The sequence below is a fragment of the Choloepus didactylus genome, chromosome 10 (assembly GCF_015220235.1).
Source record: "Choloepus didactylus isolate mChoDid1 chromosome 10, mChoDid1.pri, whole genome shotgun sequence".
Lineage (NCBI taxonomy): Eukaryota > Metazoa > Chordata > Mammalia > Pilosa > Megalonychidae > Choloepus > Choloepus didactylus.
In genome coordinates, this window is record NC_051316.1 from 23,524,577 (window position 1) to 23,543,477 (window position 18,901).

Here is an 18,901-nt window from a genome sequence, read left to right on the forward strand (position 1 = left end):
GTTCGATGACAAGGGGTTAAGCCTCTCCTTCTCTTAGGGCACTGGGCCATGGATTTCCACAGGACAATGCAGCCAAAGATCGCTGCTCTGCCTCTGCTCACAATGTTATATATCCTGGAAGGTATGATGCTTGCGCTAACATTTAATAATAAATATGAAAAAATAAATAAAAACTAAAAATAAAAACAAATAATAAATACACCAAATAGTGTGGGGGGAGGGGCAAAGAAAAACACAACCTGGCCACCGTGAGGGAGCGGTAGCCTCTCTGCTGTATCAAAGGCAGCTATTTTGAAAGCTGTGGAGGTTCTTGGGGTATCATGGAGAAAAAGAACTGAAGCTGGGGTTAGACATGGGCTGGAGCACTGACACCACCACCAACTAGTAATGTCCCTGTGGACAAATCATTCCATGTCTTGACAACACATGAGGATAATAATAGTCATCTCCTAGGATCATAGTGACAATCGTTGAAGTTGATAGGAAAACATTATGAAAACTGTACATCATGACATACAATTTTATAGTCAATCTTTGTGTTCTGTCTTTAAACTGATACTATTATTTAGATTTTGCTGAGTTGGTGATCCAAGTCACTGAGAAGGTTACTCCTAAAATAGTGTCACCAGAGCAGAACCCAAAATGAATGGCAAAAGATTCTGGTCCTGCCAGGTTTCCATATCAAAGATAATATCTCCCTCCTCTACCTCCCTCTTACTCCTACCTCACCCCTTCATGGAGCACTAGCTCCATAAAGTATCATGTTTCCATACAGACAGAAATATTTCTGGTGGCCTAACTTGTACAGAACCTGTTCTAGAACTGAGGTGGTCTCATGTCCCGGCAAAGACATCCCTCTGCCAATTGCTAATACAACGAACCATATCTAAGTTAGAATTTTGTCATGAGGATTAACGCATGTCAAGCATCTTAACAATTTTCTCCACACACACGGTCACTCATAATAAATGGCAAGTGTTATCATTACGGTAATAAACTTTTTATTGCCACTATTTCCATAAAGGAGTGGCCAAGCCAAGGAGGTTGAGCTATGCAATGATGAGTTTCTGAAGAATTACAAAGTATAACACACCTTTTATCTGTTGCCTACCGTGTTTAAACTGCAGGAGCCAGGGGAACTCACTCAAGCTTTGCCATGTATTTTGCAGCGGACATTAAGCAAAGGAAGAGAAAGTAAAACCTGTCACGTGCAGGTTGCATGCTGGGGACTCTCGCTGATGTTTTCATGTTTATTATCACAATTACTTCTTCAAGGTACCAGCGGGGTGTGGCACCATCAGAAAACACGATCTTTAATATGGTAGAGCACATTGGAAGCAATTAAGTTATTTCAGGATACTTTGTTTTTTTTTAATTCCTTTGCTTTGTTTTATTTGGATTTTTTTTTTATTTTTTCATAAATAAAGTTAATAAAAAAAATAGTTAGGCCCACCTGATCCAGCATCAAACAGAGAAACTAGTCTCTTTGTCTTGTTGAGAAGGTTTTATTACAGGAGCACATGTAAGGAACTGGAGGAAAGTTTTTCCAAGACCTGTTCGGAGTAAGGAGGGTGATTTGGGCCTTTATATCCCCAAACAGACAAAGAAATGGCCAGGATCCAGAAGAAAGCAGAAGAAAAAAAGAAAAAGAAAGAATGAAAAAAAAAAATAGAAGAGGAAAAGCTGTTTGGTCAGAATATCTTATTATCTTAGAGGTCCTTCCTTCATTCAGGCTTGTTTTTCAAAGTGAGGCTGGTTGTCAGACTATATGGTGTTTTCCTTTGCATCGTCCTGCAGGCAACGCTGGAAGGTTTTCTGGGAACAGAGAGTAAGTTTTTTTTTGAGATTACTTCAATAACAAGCTATTTCAACAAGGGCTTTTTGTGCTTAAAATAACTCAAGGTTGCTTGAGTGAGGTGATCATAATGGTTTTCTAGCTACTGAAATGCTATATTAAGCATTTTCCAGCTAAAGAATTAATATTGAGCATTTTTTCTATCTGTCTTTCAGGTGTGTGTTATCATTTCCAATTTATAGAAAAGAGAAAAGTAATGACCTTTAGTTCATGTTTAATTTTGCTGTCTTTTTTCCTGATCATTCTGAACCTTAGAGAAAATATTCATATAATTTATAATTTACTATTTATGAAGTGTTATTTGTTTATAAGTAATATGACTGAATTGGGGTCACATATTTAAAATTTTCTATCTATATTATTTGTCATTCTGCTTTATCAACAGTCAGTTCTATTGAGATAGGTAGATGTTATACTTTTGGAAAATGATAGAAAAAACTTCAAAATAGGCTCTCAGCCAGGGGCTTAATAGCATTGAGAATTACCTCCAACAGCTAGCACTAATAATAATAATTTAAGAAATGACAGGGACCCCTGTTTCTGGTGGTTTTAAGTGGCAGGTACTGCCAGAGAGCAGCTCTCAACCTTGCATGGAGAGGGTTCTCGCAGAAGTTAAAAAAAAAAAAAAAAAAAGAAAAAGCAAGTAAGTGAAAATAGAAATTGTATTCCTTCCTAAAGATTTGAGGCTGGTAAGAGCAGGACTCCACATACGGTTCTGTAAAGCGATGCATGTTTCAGTAAACAGCCACAATCACTATCTGGGCATGTCTGAATCAAGCAAATAAATGTCCACATTGTAATAGCCACCAAGAAAGTTTCCTTCTCTAAGATAATAAAATTGTTTGCAATATGATTTGACCAAGATATGCTTGTCTCTTTCCTCATTTCATTGCATCTTGATTCACAGCAGAATGATTACAGTCGGAGACATTGCCCAGAGATGGGGTGAGACAGAGAGAGAAGCAAAGGTAGGGTACAACTCCAAGGCTCGCACAGATGGGGATCATTTCCGGACAGAAAGCCAGCTTGGGACTCTCTCCTGCTACCGAGGTTGCTGACTGAAGCTTTCTGTCAATAATCCTGCCTGCTTTTCAAAGGGAATGCAAGTGTATGCTTTAGCTCAGATTTCTGAGAAAATAAAGCTCTGGCTATGTGTACGTGGCTTTTCAGGCTCTAGAGTTTTTTCTTGGGATACTATTGGGTGGTTAAAACATGAAAATCCTGGGTCTGAACTGGCCATGTATGTTCTGGTTCTCTTGCAGCCACGCGCCAGCAGCTTAGCTGCCCAAATAGGAAAGTATGCCTCTAAATGTAGACTAAAGTGTCTGCTTCTGGGTTCTCATGCATTCACTTGCAAAATGTTGTGATGTGCATGTGAATAGATAATTATATTTTTCCCAATAGACAATGGTAAAATAAATGAAGAATACGTTTTCCTGATCGTTTTGGAATAGGCATTAAATGGCAACAATCTTGAGGATAAGGAAAGACCGTTTTAAACGAGTTCAAATGTGGCTCCTGAAGTTGCACATAAAGTCCACTAGGCTACTTGACAACAAAGCATTTTTACCAAATTTTAGGATTTTTCACTACTGCAGCTCTTTCTATATGAAGGAGATCAAGAATGCTTGATATTTCCTATAGCACACTTTTTTCTTGTACATTCTGTACTCAATTTTAAAATACTTAGTTTGCAATTTAGACACGTTTGATGCTCTGAACAGATAAATCTAACCACTCAATTAAAAGCAAAGCATGTGTTATCCTGCAGGCCTTCAGATAATTTGGAAACTGAGTGACTAGCTCCTTTGTCACAGATAAAGACATGTGCTTGTGTTTCAAGCACTTAGATTGAAGCACTCAGATTCAGCAAAGCCCTTAGACTGAGAAGAAAAATAAAGAATTGCCCACCATGGGCAAAGGGCACATCAGTGGTGGGGAACAAACATACAGTTTCCTTTCCATGGTTTTCTCTGAGGTTTGCCTACAGAGGGAGATGCCACATTGGGGGAAAAATATTTTTAAAATTGTCAAACTTCTTTCCAAATTGGCTTAGCCTGAGTACTGAGGAACTTGGGGGGAAACTCATACACTGATTCCAAACTTAATCTACGAATACATATTTACTCAACCTGCTATGTAACACTTGTCATAATTCCAAATTTTTTGTGTGCTGCCTCGGCATCCATCTCTCTTTGACTAAGCCATTTGCCTCAACTCTGACCTCTGGTCTAGTTAATATGCAGCTTCCAACCCTGGGGTGTAAACTCCCCCATATCTGTGGCCTCCACCCATGACACTGACACACTTCACCCAAAACCCATAGCTGGTCCCAAATGATAAGCTGAACATCCCCATCACCCTTGGATCCCCAGTCCCTTTCCCTTTTCATGTGCACTTGCTTTAACCTAAGTAGTCCTTGACTCCTCTGTAAATTTAATAAGCTCTGCCTCTGGACCACAATGAATGCACAAGCTGCAGGCCCCTTTGGGTCTGCCTGTGTGCTCCCCACCTGCTGGTTATGCCAGCAAAGCCCATCACACTTCCCGTCAACCCCTCATGGCTCCCTCTCTCTCTGGGACCTGCAAGTAATAAACTGTCTTTTCTTATGCCCTATGGCCTCAGTTTTCTACGGGGTTGCATCTGTCTTCAACCCAGACCCAAATATAAAATTAAACTTAAGTAATTGAAATCAAGATCACACCTTTAACAACATTGGAAGTAAAAAAGTGATACATGCAACATCCCAACTTTTTAAATTCCAAGATTTCATATTATGAGGGTTGATCTACCACATACCTGACCAGTCATATTTCTCTTAGGTGGAAAGACAGAACTCTCAGCGTGCCTCTTCCCCACTGTCTTGGTTTTCCAAGTCTGCTGTGGCAAATAGCACACACTGGCTTTGGTTTATGCAACAGGGATTTATTGCCTCATGGTTTTGAGGCTAGAAGAGATCCAAAGTCATGACATTGGCAAGGCCATTGTGTTCTGGTGCTGGCAACCCACAAAACATGGGGTTCCCTGGTCTGTATCTCTGCTTTCTCTCATATTGTATGTCTTTGGTCTCTCCTGCATCTGCCCTTCCAGTTTTCTCAGATTTCTGGCTTCTTCTTGTGTGGCCTTCTCTAACTTCCTGCTTCCGGTTTCTCCTCTCTGTAAGGCCCCCAGTAATGTGGATTAAGATCCACCCTTATTCATCTGGGCCACACCTTAGCTAAAAATATCATCTGCAAGAGGTCCTATTTACAATGGGTTCACACCCACAGTAATGTGGATTAAGATCAAGAACAGGTCTAAATTTGGGTGAATAATTCAATCTACTACCACCACCAAAAAAAGTACAACAAAGTAAATTCAAAGTAGGGTCATACACTATGCTAATTATCATGGCCAACCTGTGGTTTGCATGCTCTGGATCCTTTCCTTTCCCTGTTCTTTGGGTAACACCATTCTTGGTCCAGGTGGCTTGGGTGGGATGGGCCCCTCCCAGGGGATGCAAGGCAGTCATGTGACCCAGCTGACCAATCACAGGGTTCCATCCCTCTGGTCATAGTGATTGCTTCAGGGATGGGCAGGAAATCCAAACCAGGGCAAGACTCAACTGCAGGAATTTGATTACAAATGTGGGAAGAAGTTCTCTGCTTACTGATATCCTTGATGAGAAGATGTATGTGAGCCTGGCACTGCCTCAGGCTATGTGAGGAAAGAGCCGACCTGAGTTTAGTTTATATATTCTCAGTGGGTGCCCTGTTTATTACTTCACTGAAGAAATTAAAATGATCACAGATTCTGACCATGACATTGCTGGGGATTGAATCATGGCTCTCACAAAAGGCTTGTTCAGGTCCCAATCCCTGATCTTGCATGTGTGGACTCACTGTAAATAAGAGCTCTTCAAGATGTTACTTCAGCTAAGGTGTGGCCTCAATCAGGTTGTCCTTTAATCCTGATTACCAGAGTCCTTTATAAGCAGAGTGAAAGTCATAGGGAGAAGGAAGCCACAGGGAGCAGCCAGGAGCTGGGAATCAACAGAAAGACAAAGGAAAGAAAGAAGACACTGCCATGAGCATTGCCATGTGACAGAAAGGCCAAGGGACAAGGATCACCAGCAGCCAGCCTCAGAATGTAACAGTCTTTAAGGAGAAAGCGTTGCCCTGACGAAGCCTTGATTTGGGACTTCTCCTAGCATCAAAACCATAAACCAGTAAATTCCTGTTGTTTAAGCCAACCCATTGCATGGTATTTGCTATAGCAGCTGGGAAACTAAAACACACATCCATTCCCTTCTGTCATCTCCCTTCTTGCCTTTTATTAGAGCTTACCCATTCTGTCTCTAAAGCCACAAACCTGCTTTTGTGCCCACTAGAAACATCCCATCTTGCTTCCTGAAGGGCATCAGGCTTACAATTCTCCCTCTTCTACAATGCCACGGTTTTTTCTGCTCTACTGAATCATTATCATCAGCATAAAAGCAAGCTCTTGTTCTTCTCACATCAGAAAGAAAAAACAAACTTTTCTTGATCTTATTTTTGCTGTTCCTTAAAATGAATTGATTTTTCCTTATTGAAAATTGGCAGACTTGATATATGTTCCAATTCTTGAAATGCCAGATTAACTTTTAAAAAAATATATTTGATGATTCATTCTGTTGCAAATGAAATTATTTATGCCTGTCTTCTCTCTGTTCAGGCATTTTTTTGTTTTGGGGGTTTTTTGTTTGTTTGTTTTTGTTTTTGTTTTTTTTGGTAACCTAAGGCTGATTCAGATATTTAGAGAGTCACCTTTCTTTTAAGGCAAGATGAAATTATATCAGTATTGCTATACTTGTAATTTTTTACCATGCATATATGATCTATTTCAAAATAGTGGTGCTTAAATTCTTATTTCTCTATGCATTCTTAGAGGATAATGAAAAATTCAGTCACTGCAAAAATGTTTAAAAAGTGAAAGGAATGAAATAGATCTGTAGGTACTGACTAACAATTCTTCAAAATATAATGTTAATAAAGTGAGTGGCAAAACAATATGGAGTGGTATAGTCATATATATGTGTGTATCAAGAGAAAAAGAGAGTAAGTATACAGAATGAATAATTAACTAGTAACCTCTGAAAAGGGGAATGAAGTTGAGGTGTGGGCTTGGTGAAAGGGGTTTTTCACATGTATTCTATGTGATGTTTATATATTTCAAATGTATATGCTCATGTATTATCTGTGAAGAAACAGGGAGAAATTAGCTAGACCCACATTTTTGAACTGAAATTGACCTTGTAAGGGCTCACACATACAACTTGGAAAGACATAATAATTCAGTTATAAGTGTATTTGATTTAAAAAATAATTTAGTGACTACCCATGACATATGAAGTACTGTACAGATTATGAATATAGGTATAATGGTTTAATATTTTAAAAACCAAATGGATCAGAGAAACCAGGGAGATCTATTTCCAACCCAGGATAAAAGTAAATGTGTGGTTTGGCAATTCCCTTTTGACAGAGTGAGGACAAGGAAAGTCTGCCCTTCTGTACCTGATGGATTGTGGGAAACAGAAGGGGATGGAGGTTGGGTGAGGAGCTGGTGAGATGCATCTGTCTGGTCCCCTCTCTTCCTGGTGGGAGGTGTGGAACACAGGTTGTGGAGAAGCCAAACCTAGGAGGGGTGCTGTCTTTTGCAGCTTGTTTTGGAGTATGGGAGAGGATCACCTTGCAGAGAGACTTTGCTGCTGTTTTCCAAGTACTTCCATTTCCCCTTCTTCCAATGATATGATAGACTTGCTCCTCCTGACCCTGCTGTGGTTGGGTGCAGTCATGGCACTAGTTCTAACTGATGTGCTGTGAGCAGAAGTGATACACACTTCCACATCAGAGTGCTACTGCCTTTCCACCACACCCTATACCACCCTTCCCTTTTCTTATCCCAGAGTAATCACAACAGAACAAAACTGGTGGCAGAACATGGTCTTTGGAGGGACACAGCCAAGATAAGCTTTACCAAAGTTGCCCTTGTGCCCTTCTGCAATGAAAGGGACAGGATTTCTTTAATGCCCTTGGGGGTCTTGGCAGCAAGCTCTCTGGAACTTGTGGAGAAGGTCCTGGTGGCAGACATGAATTGACCCTGTTGCCAAGAGATAGGGTGTGGCTACTTGAGTGAACAACAATGTGAGACTCAGCCAGACTTTAGGAAATCACAGCAAGTTATGATCAGACCACCTACATTTCAGCAAATATCATCAGGATCCACCCAAGGACTTGTCCCCCACCTCACAGGAGAAACCCACACCAAATATGCCAAGAGTTGCTCTTCCCTCATTAATATCCATGAGATCACATCAGCTCTCCCCATTTTACCCAAATATCATTCTTTAAAGGAACAGGCAGAGGTGAGAAAATCTGAAATATTGAAGCATTTACCCAGGGGAGACTAACCCATCCAAAAAAAGGCTATTTAACCTGACATAGACCCAAGGATATTTGAGTTTATCTTGTATTTGGGCATAGATGGTAAATGCAAATAAAGCTGCTTTGAGTGGTTGCAAGGGCATCATCCCTTTCTTTACATTATCCCTGATTACTGAAAATGACCCTGAGAGAATCAGAGCAGCCTGAAGCCTAAATTCCATCTGATTAATCTATACTAGGATGTTCATGAATGTTTCATTTGTTTGGGTGCCTGTCTTAATGTTGTTGCTAATGCATTTAAATAGATTGGATTAGGGCTTAATAAAACTACTCGTGCTGGCCAAAGCTAATGCTATTTCCATATGTATTGCAAAGAGCATTTTGCTATATTTTATGCTGATGACACTATGTTTGGCCAGCAGATAGCTGAATGAATGACTCAACACTCACCATTAATTCACAGTGTGTCTAGTACAAATCCGAGAAGAAGGTGCATAACCATAGACTATACATTAGTCCTAAGAGTTCTAAAAACATTTAGGAGGTAATGAGGAACAGAATTTAATATCTGATGGCCATAGCAAAATATTCTCCTAGGTCTTCATGCAGTGTTATGAATGCTCTTGTTTGTAGGATAGAAAATACTATATCTAATATCTGGGAGAATCAGCCAGCTCCATTTGGCTTGTGGACAAATGGAAAGAAATGCACAAGAAATATTTCACAAGACATAAAGTTTACTTCTGTCGAGTGTAAATAAAAATAACCAAAATTTAAAATTTGTACATTAGCACAAAATTATGCATTTTTAGATTTTTAAAATTACTATATGCCTTACAATAATTTTCTGTAATTTTTTTTGTACAAAATGAATGAAATATACACCCATTTTGGGATATTGCATTGTGCCAAATAGCAAAGAGTATACGTAGTTAGAGGTCATTGGTGGGTTCCTGCCAGGCTGGAACGAAGAGATGGAGCATTCCAAGCTGAGACAATAACATGAAGGCAGACAAATGACTGACAGGTTTTCAGAAAAGGGAGCAATTAGATTGTGAAGACACAGGGTCAAGGAGAGGAGCTGCTTCCTCATGGCAGGAAATTTGTGTAGAGCCTGACAAAGGATGGAGACTCCCAGGACTATAATTCTTAAGATTACAGCTGACAGACACCATTAAGTGAGTGTCTGCAACCCTTCTGAATCACCAAATTTAGGTACATTTTTTAAAAGGGAGAAAAACTATTTACCATGATTTAAAAATTACAAATTGAACAACATTTTAAAAATTATTAGCACTATCAGTCATTAATTCACATGGGTGAGAAAGGTGTCTTGAAATCTGTTCAACACATTCCAATAGCCAACTTTATAGATAGCTTGATGTGCATCCATTTATTTTCTTTCTTGCTGTATCATCTAAACAGAAAATCTTAACTTGCAATTGTAGGTAATTGGAAATAGCATATGAGTTACCATAAATAGACTCTCAAGACCTCTTACTCTCTGCTAGCAGTCAAACATTATATGAATCAGCATGTCACAATCAAAAGCTGGAAATCTGAATGTTTTAGCTGGGATGGTAGTGGCTCATAGAATCATAATCCTCTCTTGTTTTACTTGTCTCTAGAAAGAACAAGTATTGGGAAACTGTCAAACTCTTCTGGTGCAAACACAGTACAGCTTTTTAAGAAATCCTAAGGTGTAATGCTGATGCCGTGCTATTTTGGCCCAGTGCATTTGAGGTACTGAATATGTTGCTTGAGATAAACCACTTGAGCAGATCACTTTGAATCATATTTTAGGTACACATTTCTCAGTTAAAGACTCAGGTAGGAAGACTTAACTTTGTTTCCTAGCTCAACTAGTTTTCTACATTGAATTCTTATTCCATGTGATGTCGGAGCTAATCTAGTTATTGTCAGGTGATCTAGATCAGTTTAAGTTGCTAATTTAGGCACATTCAGTTCAACACTCCTTTAGTTTTTCTTCTTCCTCTCCCTCTGCCCTGAAGTTAACTCGGGCAGCTGATCCTGGAGTGGAGAGGAGGGTTGTCCCACTCTGGTCCCTGGCTTGGTGATGTGCTGCTGATGGAACTGAGTCCTTTCATCTCAGTCCAGGACGGCCCTCTCTGCTTCCTTTTAATGGTCCTCCTCTCCTCTCCTGAGCTGTGGAGCTTTTGCAGCCACAACTCCACTCCCTTGGTTTCTGCACACTCACCTGGTTTTCACAGTTATTAAGTATTCTCCTCACAAGCCACCTGGAGCTTCTGTGGGTCTTGGCCCCTTCTAAGAGACTCAGCTATCTTACCAACACATCAGAGGGCCTTCCATCAGGAGTTGCCTGCCTCCTCTCCACTTTAGATTTTAGGTTATTGCACTAAGATTTTTAAATGTAAATGAAGGACCTCATCAAGTCCCTTATTAAGGACTCAGCTTAGGGACAGAATTTGAGGGCACATTCAGCTCTATCTGTCCTGCTTCACTCTCCAAATTCTCCAACCCTCTTCAACTTTGGCAGTGTTTCTAGTGTATGGGATAGGGAGAAGGCAAGATTCCTACAGCCCATTATTGTTGTCTATTTGATGCCTATCCCTTTATGAATCATAGCAAGTTCATGTATGTTCTCTCAGGCCCCAATTTGATAAGATCAGGAGGTGGGCTAATGGCCATCATCTCTTCTCTGAGATTAGATTACAATTTCTCTGAGATTAGATTGCAACTCAGGGGTACAACCTTGACTTACGCAGCAGCCTCTTCTTCATACACAGCTCATATACCTGCTGCTCCCTTGGTGCTAATTCCAACTGATCAAAAAATTATCCATTATTAAATACAAAGTATTTTCACCTGCAGCAGGAGTTTTCAGGGATGACTAGATTGAAGATTGCTAAACTTTCTCCTCAGATGGATTCTGTGCATGTGATAAGACTTGATTTATGCTCCAAACATCTACAATTCCTCCCATCTATAAAGCAACCATGTAGTGGATCGACATGTGGTCAGTAATCATGTCCCACACTTCATGCCACTGATGGAATGTGGAGTCCAACACTGCTGTTGAACAAAGAATTTTGCCAGCAGCTCTTTCTTCTTTTCTCTCTGTGGTGGGCAGGATTCTAAGGTGGCCTCCAAGAGCACTGCCCAGTGTGCACAACCTTTAGAAAGACTTCCCTTTGCATGTGGGTGAAAATCTGTGAATATGATGGGAATTCTCTCCTGTGATTAAGTTATGATCATGGCAAAGGTGAGGGAATTTTACAGGTCTTTAACTGGATGATCGAAAACAAGCTTATCCTGAGTGGGCTTGAGCTAAGCAAGTGCAACCTTTTTAAAAAGGGGGAACATTCAGAGAATAAAAACATATATGCAGGACCCCCCTGAGGAGCTGGGGGAAAATATTGGTCTTCCTCACCTGTATTGTTGCTGATGTTCTCACAAACATTGGGGACTGGCGGTTTGGTGTGCCGAACACTCTATCTTGGGGCTTGCCCTTATGAAGCTTGTTACTGCAAAGGAGAGGCTAAACCTGCTTATAATTGTGCCTAAGAGTCTTCCCCTGAGTGCCTCCTTGTTGCTCAGATGTGGCCTCTCTCTCTAGCTAAGCCAACTCGGAAGGTAAACTCACTACCCGCCCCCCTACATGGGACCTGACTCCCAGGGATGTAAATCTCCCTGGCAATGCAGGATATGACTCCCGGGGATGAATCTGGACCCAACATCATGGGATTGAGAACATCGTCTTGACCAAAAGGGGATGCGAAATGAAACGAAATAAAGTTCCACTGGCTGAGAGATTCCAAATGGAGTCGAGAGGTAATTCTGGTAGACATTCTTATGTGCTATATAGATAACCCATTTTTAAGTTTTAATGTACTGGAATATCTAGAAGTAAATACCTGAAACTATCAAAATCCAACCCCGCGGCCTTGACTCTTGAAGCCAATTGTATAACAATGTAGCTTATAAGCAGTGACAGTGTGATTGTGAAAACCCTGTGGATCACACTTCCTTTATCAAGTGTATGGATGGATGAGTAGAAAAACGGGGAGAAAAACTAAATGAAAAATACAGTGGGATGGAGGCAGGGATGATTTGGGTGTTCTTTTTTACTTTTATTTTTTATTCTTATTCTTTCTGGTGTAAAAAAAATGTTCAAAAATAGATTGGGGTGATGGATGCACAACTATATGATGGTACTATGAACAGTTGATTGTACACCATGGATGATTGTATGGTATGGGTGAATATATCTCAATAAAACCAAATTTAATGATTTAAAAAAATGAAAGCCCATTACTCCCACCTGGGCCATGCTGCTTGTGGTGGTGTTGGAGAGCAGGTGCTGAGCTGTTGTGTATGAAGTGTAACAGAACAGACCTTACCAACTTCAACTGCTGCTTCAAGTTCAGATCAGGCAAGGAACAAATGTCATAACCACCAACAAGACCAAAGAAGAGTACACTTAAGTTGAAGACACACACTTGATCTGAAACAAGAAGTTCGTGCCTACTCACCAGCTTTGAAAGAGCACTTCCCAATGATGCTAGTAGTCTTTGTTTTCTTCAGTGCTGTACTGTGAGATAGCCCAGGGCAGCAGCAGTTGTAGTCTTTATTAGCTTGAGAGATCATTTTCTCTCACTCTTTTCTTTAATACTAGCAACTTTCATCCTTTGAAATGTGTGTTGAAAAAGAAGAATCAGTGAATAGTATTGAAAGTGCAATAATATTTGATTATCATGGCAAGATGAGCTTTAATCCAAACTTTCTCCACAACAACATATGCAGTGGAAACCCCAATAGAACTTTAGAAGCACTGCATGAAACTAAGCTAACAGGTGTGCATGCCCTTTAGAAAAACAGTTAACCTCTTATGGATTTATTCAGTATTCAGATCATCAAGCTAGACCTTTCTTCCATTGTTCACTGTACAATGGCAAGCTGCAGGACTTAAAAGTAGGAGATGATGTTGAATTTGATGTATCATCTGACCAGCAGATGGCAATACCCATTACTGTTAAATTGGTGAAGATAAAACAAGAAATCCTCCCTGAAGAATGAATAAATGGATAAGAAGTATTTTATCTGACTTACACCCCTGAAGATGTCAAAGGGAGCATTCAGCTGGAAACCAGAGATGAAATAAAATTTAAATTGGTAACGATAAACATATTGGTGCTGTAGGTGTTTGTACCACTACGCTGTTGAAAACAAAACAAGCCCACTGTCAGTGAGCAGTTTGTGCCATGAAGTAGGCATTTGGCTTTATTGGAAGAGGTGATGTTGTAAATGAGATATTCTTTCAGTACAGTGAATTTAAGGATGACCTAGAAGACTTACAGCTTAGAGATAATGTTGAGTTCACAATCAAGTAAAGAAGTTGCAAGAGATGTCGGACTATTGCCTCAAGGAACAGTCATCTTTGAAGATCTCTGCAGTGAACACTTTGAAGGAACTATAACGAAAATGATCCCGAAAGTGCCCAGTAAAAACCAGAATGACCCGTTGCTAGGATGCATCAAAGTTGACTTTGTAATTCCCAAAGAACTTCCCTTTGGAGACAAAGATACAAAATCCAGGGTGACCCTGCTGGAAGGTGATCATGTTAGGTTTAATATTTCAACAGACCAATGTGACGTATTAGAACAGACAACCAACACAGAAATTCTATCAAATACAATTTCAGTTCACTAATGAAGCCAGAGAAAAGAGTGTGGTTGCTGTCATGAGAGATGGTTTTGGTCTCATCAAATGTGTGGATCATGATGTTTGTATGTTCCTCCACTTCAGTGAAATTCTTGATGGGAACCAGCTCCACACCGCAGAGGAAGTAGAGTTTACTGTGGTTCCTGATACGTTCTCTGTTCAAAGAAATCATGCAATTACGGTTAAAAAACTTCCTGTGGGCATGGTTTCATTCAATTCCCCTTTCAGCTTATCATTTTCTGGGCACTATAGAAGATGAAACCACTTTTTCCAATCCCAAAACCACTAGCCCAAATAAAGGCAAAGAAGAGGCTGGGGACAGCAAGATTGCTTTTGATGATTGTGGGGTAAAACTGACTATTGCTTTTCAAGCCAAAGATGTGAAGAGTCTACTTCTCTTCAAATAGGAGATAAGGCTGAATTTAGTATTAGTGACAGAGGCCTGGGCAGCTGATTTCAACTTTTGTGTGACTTTCAGGTTGTAAGTCCAATTCCAAGAGGCTCTTGGGTTATGTGGCAACTCTGAAGGATAATTTTGGATGCATTGAAATAGCCAATCATGATAAAGAAAACTTTTCCATTACAGTGAGTTCTCAAGTGATGTTGACAGCCTGGAACTGGGGGACACGGTAGAAACAGCTTGTCCAAAGACAAAGGCAATGAAATCATGCAGAAAAAGTGAACAAAACACACTTGGCGAATGCAATTACTGAAGAAACCAATCCCACCATCTTCCCTGGTAAAGTCATTTGCCCTCTGAGGAGAGTTAATCCAACCCGAACAGAATGACAAGGAATGACTGAGATCCTGGAAGAAAGGGATATGAATGGTGGGGTCTATGCATTTGGCATAGTTGGGATGGCCAACAAAGGGGATTGCCTGCACAAAGGGACAGTGCCAAGTTCTAGTGGTGTGTCCTGGGCCAAAATGTACAAACTATGGCCTCCAACATCACAGCCCTGCATAGCGCCATGGTGGAGTGTGTGAAAATTCAGTTTGGCTTCATTTACTATGAAGTAGGAGATAGCCAGAAGTTCTTTGTCCATGTGAAAGAAGTTCAGGATGGCATTGAGCAATATGCAGGAGATGAGGTGGAGTTCTCAGTGATTCCTGATCAGAGCATTGGGGAGTGCAGCGCCTATGATGTTTGGCAAGCCTGCAAGGACCCCAAGGCTGTTGCAGCTCCAAAATCTGATTGGTTGGTCAGTTGCTTGAAGAGCATCACCCCAGATAATGTCAAAGCTTCTTGTCTAATGGTTCTTCATCAGCTAAGGGGACCAGATAATTCAATGGGTTTGGTGCAGAAAGAAAGATCCATTAAGCTGGTGTCATTGGCTGACCACATCCACAAAGCACATCATTAATTCCACTATGGTCAAGATGGGGAGATTCTGGTGAAGAGTTCTGAGTATTCCCCTCTTCATCCCTCCCCAAATCTGGAATGCTTATTCTATTGAGCTCTTACACCAGTTTTAACACCTTCCTTGTGTTATGTTAAAAAAATAAATAAATTTAAGAAAACCAGTTTAAAATTATTCACAGTTGCAATCTGGAAAACTTAAGGTGGCACCTTATAGTATCAGTTTTAGGAGTTTTATTTGGTGCATTTAATGCAACTGGTAATTGCAAAATCCCCTTTGCCTGTGTAAATGAAAAATACAGACAGTTATCTTGTTGACCCTATGAAATTCTGCACTTGGTATTTAGTGTATACTCTACCTTCATTACTTCTGGCAAGATGTTCCTCTTTGGCACTCAGTTGCATTGTTTCCTTTCCTGTTCATTATGCTTTAATTCTGAGGACTGTGTGAGGATAGAATATATTACATTTTAAAATTACAAAAAAATTAAACAATTTGTATAGGCAAACCATTTCTTTAACTTGATGGGCAAATGTTAAAATGTTATTTTTCATATCATTTATAATCTTGACACAGTCCACTTAATGAAATTTAGTTAGATTCCAGTGAAAATTCTCTTTCAGAGTAGTTTGTTTTTCCCCAGGATGGAGTTTAATTTTACTACAATTAGTATGTTTGCTGCAGAATTTCATGCAAATGAGGTGTGCCAGCAGTGTGATAATTTAAACATATTTAAACATATAAAAAGGACAAAAACACACACTTGCTGCTATTAAGATCACTGCAGCTTCTAGGGCTCAGTGTCTTTTACTTATTTAAAAAAAAAAAAAAACAAGAACAAAAAAATAAGTTGTTCCTGGAAAAATAAAAATAAAAGAGGGCCCAGACTTTCCCTCAAGGGAACAATTCAAAGAGAATGACATTCTCCTGCAGTTGAGAGAAGTCCACTGTAAAATAATAAATGTATAAATATATGTATTTTAGTTTGCTAAAGTTGCCAAAATGCAATACACCAGAAATGGACTGGCTTTTACTATGGGGATTAATTAACTTACAAGCTTATAGTTCTGAGACCTTGAAAATGTCCAAATCAAGGCATCATCAGACAACACGTAGACTCTGAAGAAAGGCCGCTGGTAATCTTGGACTCCTCTAACACATGGCAAGGCACATGGTGGCATCTGCTGGTCTCTTCCTTCTCTCCCGGGTTGTGTTGCTTTCAGCTTCTGGCTTCTGTGTCTATGGCTTTCTTTCTGAACTTCTGTGTGTGTCCTTCTCTCTCAGCTTCTGCAGCTTTTGTCTTCTCTCTTTTATCCTCTGATAAAGGACTCCAGTAAGAGGATTAAGACCCACCCTGAATGAGATGGGTCACATCTCAACATAAGATTCTGCTCATAATGGGTCCACCACTTAAGGCTAATGGATTAGCCTTAAGAAAATGCTTTTCTGGGATGCATGCATGATATATTGTGATGGTTTGAACCATCACAATGTATCATGAATGAACCTCATAAACATGTTAATTGAAGGTAGCAAGGTATAAGAGATCACAAATTATATGATTCCGTTTACATGAAATGTTCAGAAAAGGCCAACAGACCTCCATAAATCTGTTTTTAAAAATTTAAATGAAGCAGCCTTTTGATTGGCTCAAAGCAAAGCAGAACTTTGCAGAACTGCAGAGTGGACCCAGGGCCCTGTCTGCTGGGAAGCTACAAGGTTAAGATAAATGTGGTGTGCTTGTGCAGAAACCTAGTACAGAAGTTCTGCAGCTGGATTGTAAATTGCAATTACAACTAGGTGTCAAAGTGACTTAGATCCTCCAAGTAAGAGCAGGATGTTTCATTCTTATTCATATAATTTCAAATAACAAAATTTCTTACCATGATTTTTTAGAAAACGGAGTTCCACAATAAGTAAAAAAAAAAAAAAAAATTGAAAAAAAAAGCACTTAATATTATTCACTCAAAAAGATATTTGTTATGACACTTTAAAACAGCATCTAGGATAAATATTGTGTCCTGATGCCTTGCACCTGGCTTTACCTGAGCCTTTATTACAGCTGAATGGCTGGGAAGATACATACTTTCTCAATCCAAGCTAATTTTTACTTGCTCATCCTCTAATGACCACCAAATTCACGAGTGAATTTGATTGGTGTATCACAGTTTGGGTTGGAAATATATTGAGCACTTCACAGGTACATGTTACTATTTGATATAGTTTCATAACAGACTGCACTGGTTTGAAGCTGTTATGTACCCCAGAAAAATGTCATATTCTTTTAACCCATTCCTGTGGGTGCAGACCTGCTGTGGGTGGGAGCTTTTGATTAGGTTGTTTCTATTGAGATGTGACCCACCCAATTCAAGGTGGGTGTTAATGCTTTACTGGAGTCTTTCATGAAAATAAAAGACAGGAAAAGTCCAGAAAGCTTAGATAGAAACACCCAGAGAGAGCTAAGAGAGAAAAGCCCCAGAGTTGCTAAGAGAAGTCCCATAGAAGCTCAGAAAGGAAGTCACTGGAACCAGGAGCTGAAAGCAATGAAACCCGGGAGCAAAGGACCAACAGATGCCAGCCATGTGCCTTGCTATCTGACAGAGGAACCCCGGAAGTAAGCGGCCTTTTTCCAGAGAAAGTATCATCCTATTGATGCCTTAATTGGAACTTTCCATGACCTTAGAAATGTAAATTTGTAAACTAATAAATCCCCATTGTAAAAGGCAACACATTTCTGGTATATTGTATTCTGGTAGCTTTAGCAAACTGAAACACAGACGAAATGCAGCCACTAGTAATAAATTGCTGGCCCAATAAAGTCCAGTTCCAGATATTTGACTTATACTTTTCCTATACCCTGCTGCTTGTGAGAAATCGTCACACTCAAATAGATCCTTACCCGAGTTCACACAGACTCTTATTTTATGCAAGTTACTAAGTTGTGGTCATGTTCTAACATTTAGTGTTTATGTCTCTGTTTTCAATGCCTTAAGGAATGATTTCAGAGTCATATATTCATGTTTTAAAAAATTAGAAACTTAAAACCATAAACCAGGAACAGCAAAAATTCAGTTTAAAAAAGAAAGCAGAAATAAAATCAATCAAAATTATAAGAATATGTCTGCTGAGACAAATTGTATATCGTTTAACTGAATGTTAAACAAACCACATTGATTCCAAGGCATGGAGGCACACAACAAGATCAAAACTGTTTAAAAAATCTCATCTAGAGACTTACACAATTTTTATGTGAATGAGGTGGAAGATTAGTTATAGGACTATTAAAAAATATCTAGGTAAGAAATTACAAAAAAAAAAACGTAGAGTATTAGCCATGGAAATGAAAAAGAAGGCAAATAAAAAAGAACTATATTGCAAAACAGAATACATGTGATTTGACATATGATCCAGGAAGAATAAAAAGCAGGAGAGAATGACAGCTCTAACCCCCAAGGTTAGTAATTAAAAGAAGGAAGAAACTAGAAGCAGATTTTTTTAATGTTACAAGAATCTGGTTTGGAGGTCATGATGCCTTTGTATTTAGCATTTTGGTCTGACACACCCAGACTGCAAAATCT

The 18,901-nt window shown here is 39.5% G+C and overlaps 1 pseudogene; it reads left to right on the plus strand.

Annotated features, from left to right (window-relative positions):
- The first annotated feature begins 13,003 nt into the window (after positions 1-13,003).
- Positions 13,004-15,301, plus strand: LOC119545129 (annotated as a pseudogene).
- The last annotated feature ends 3,600 nt before the right edge of the window (positions 15,302-18,901 follow it).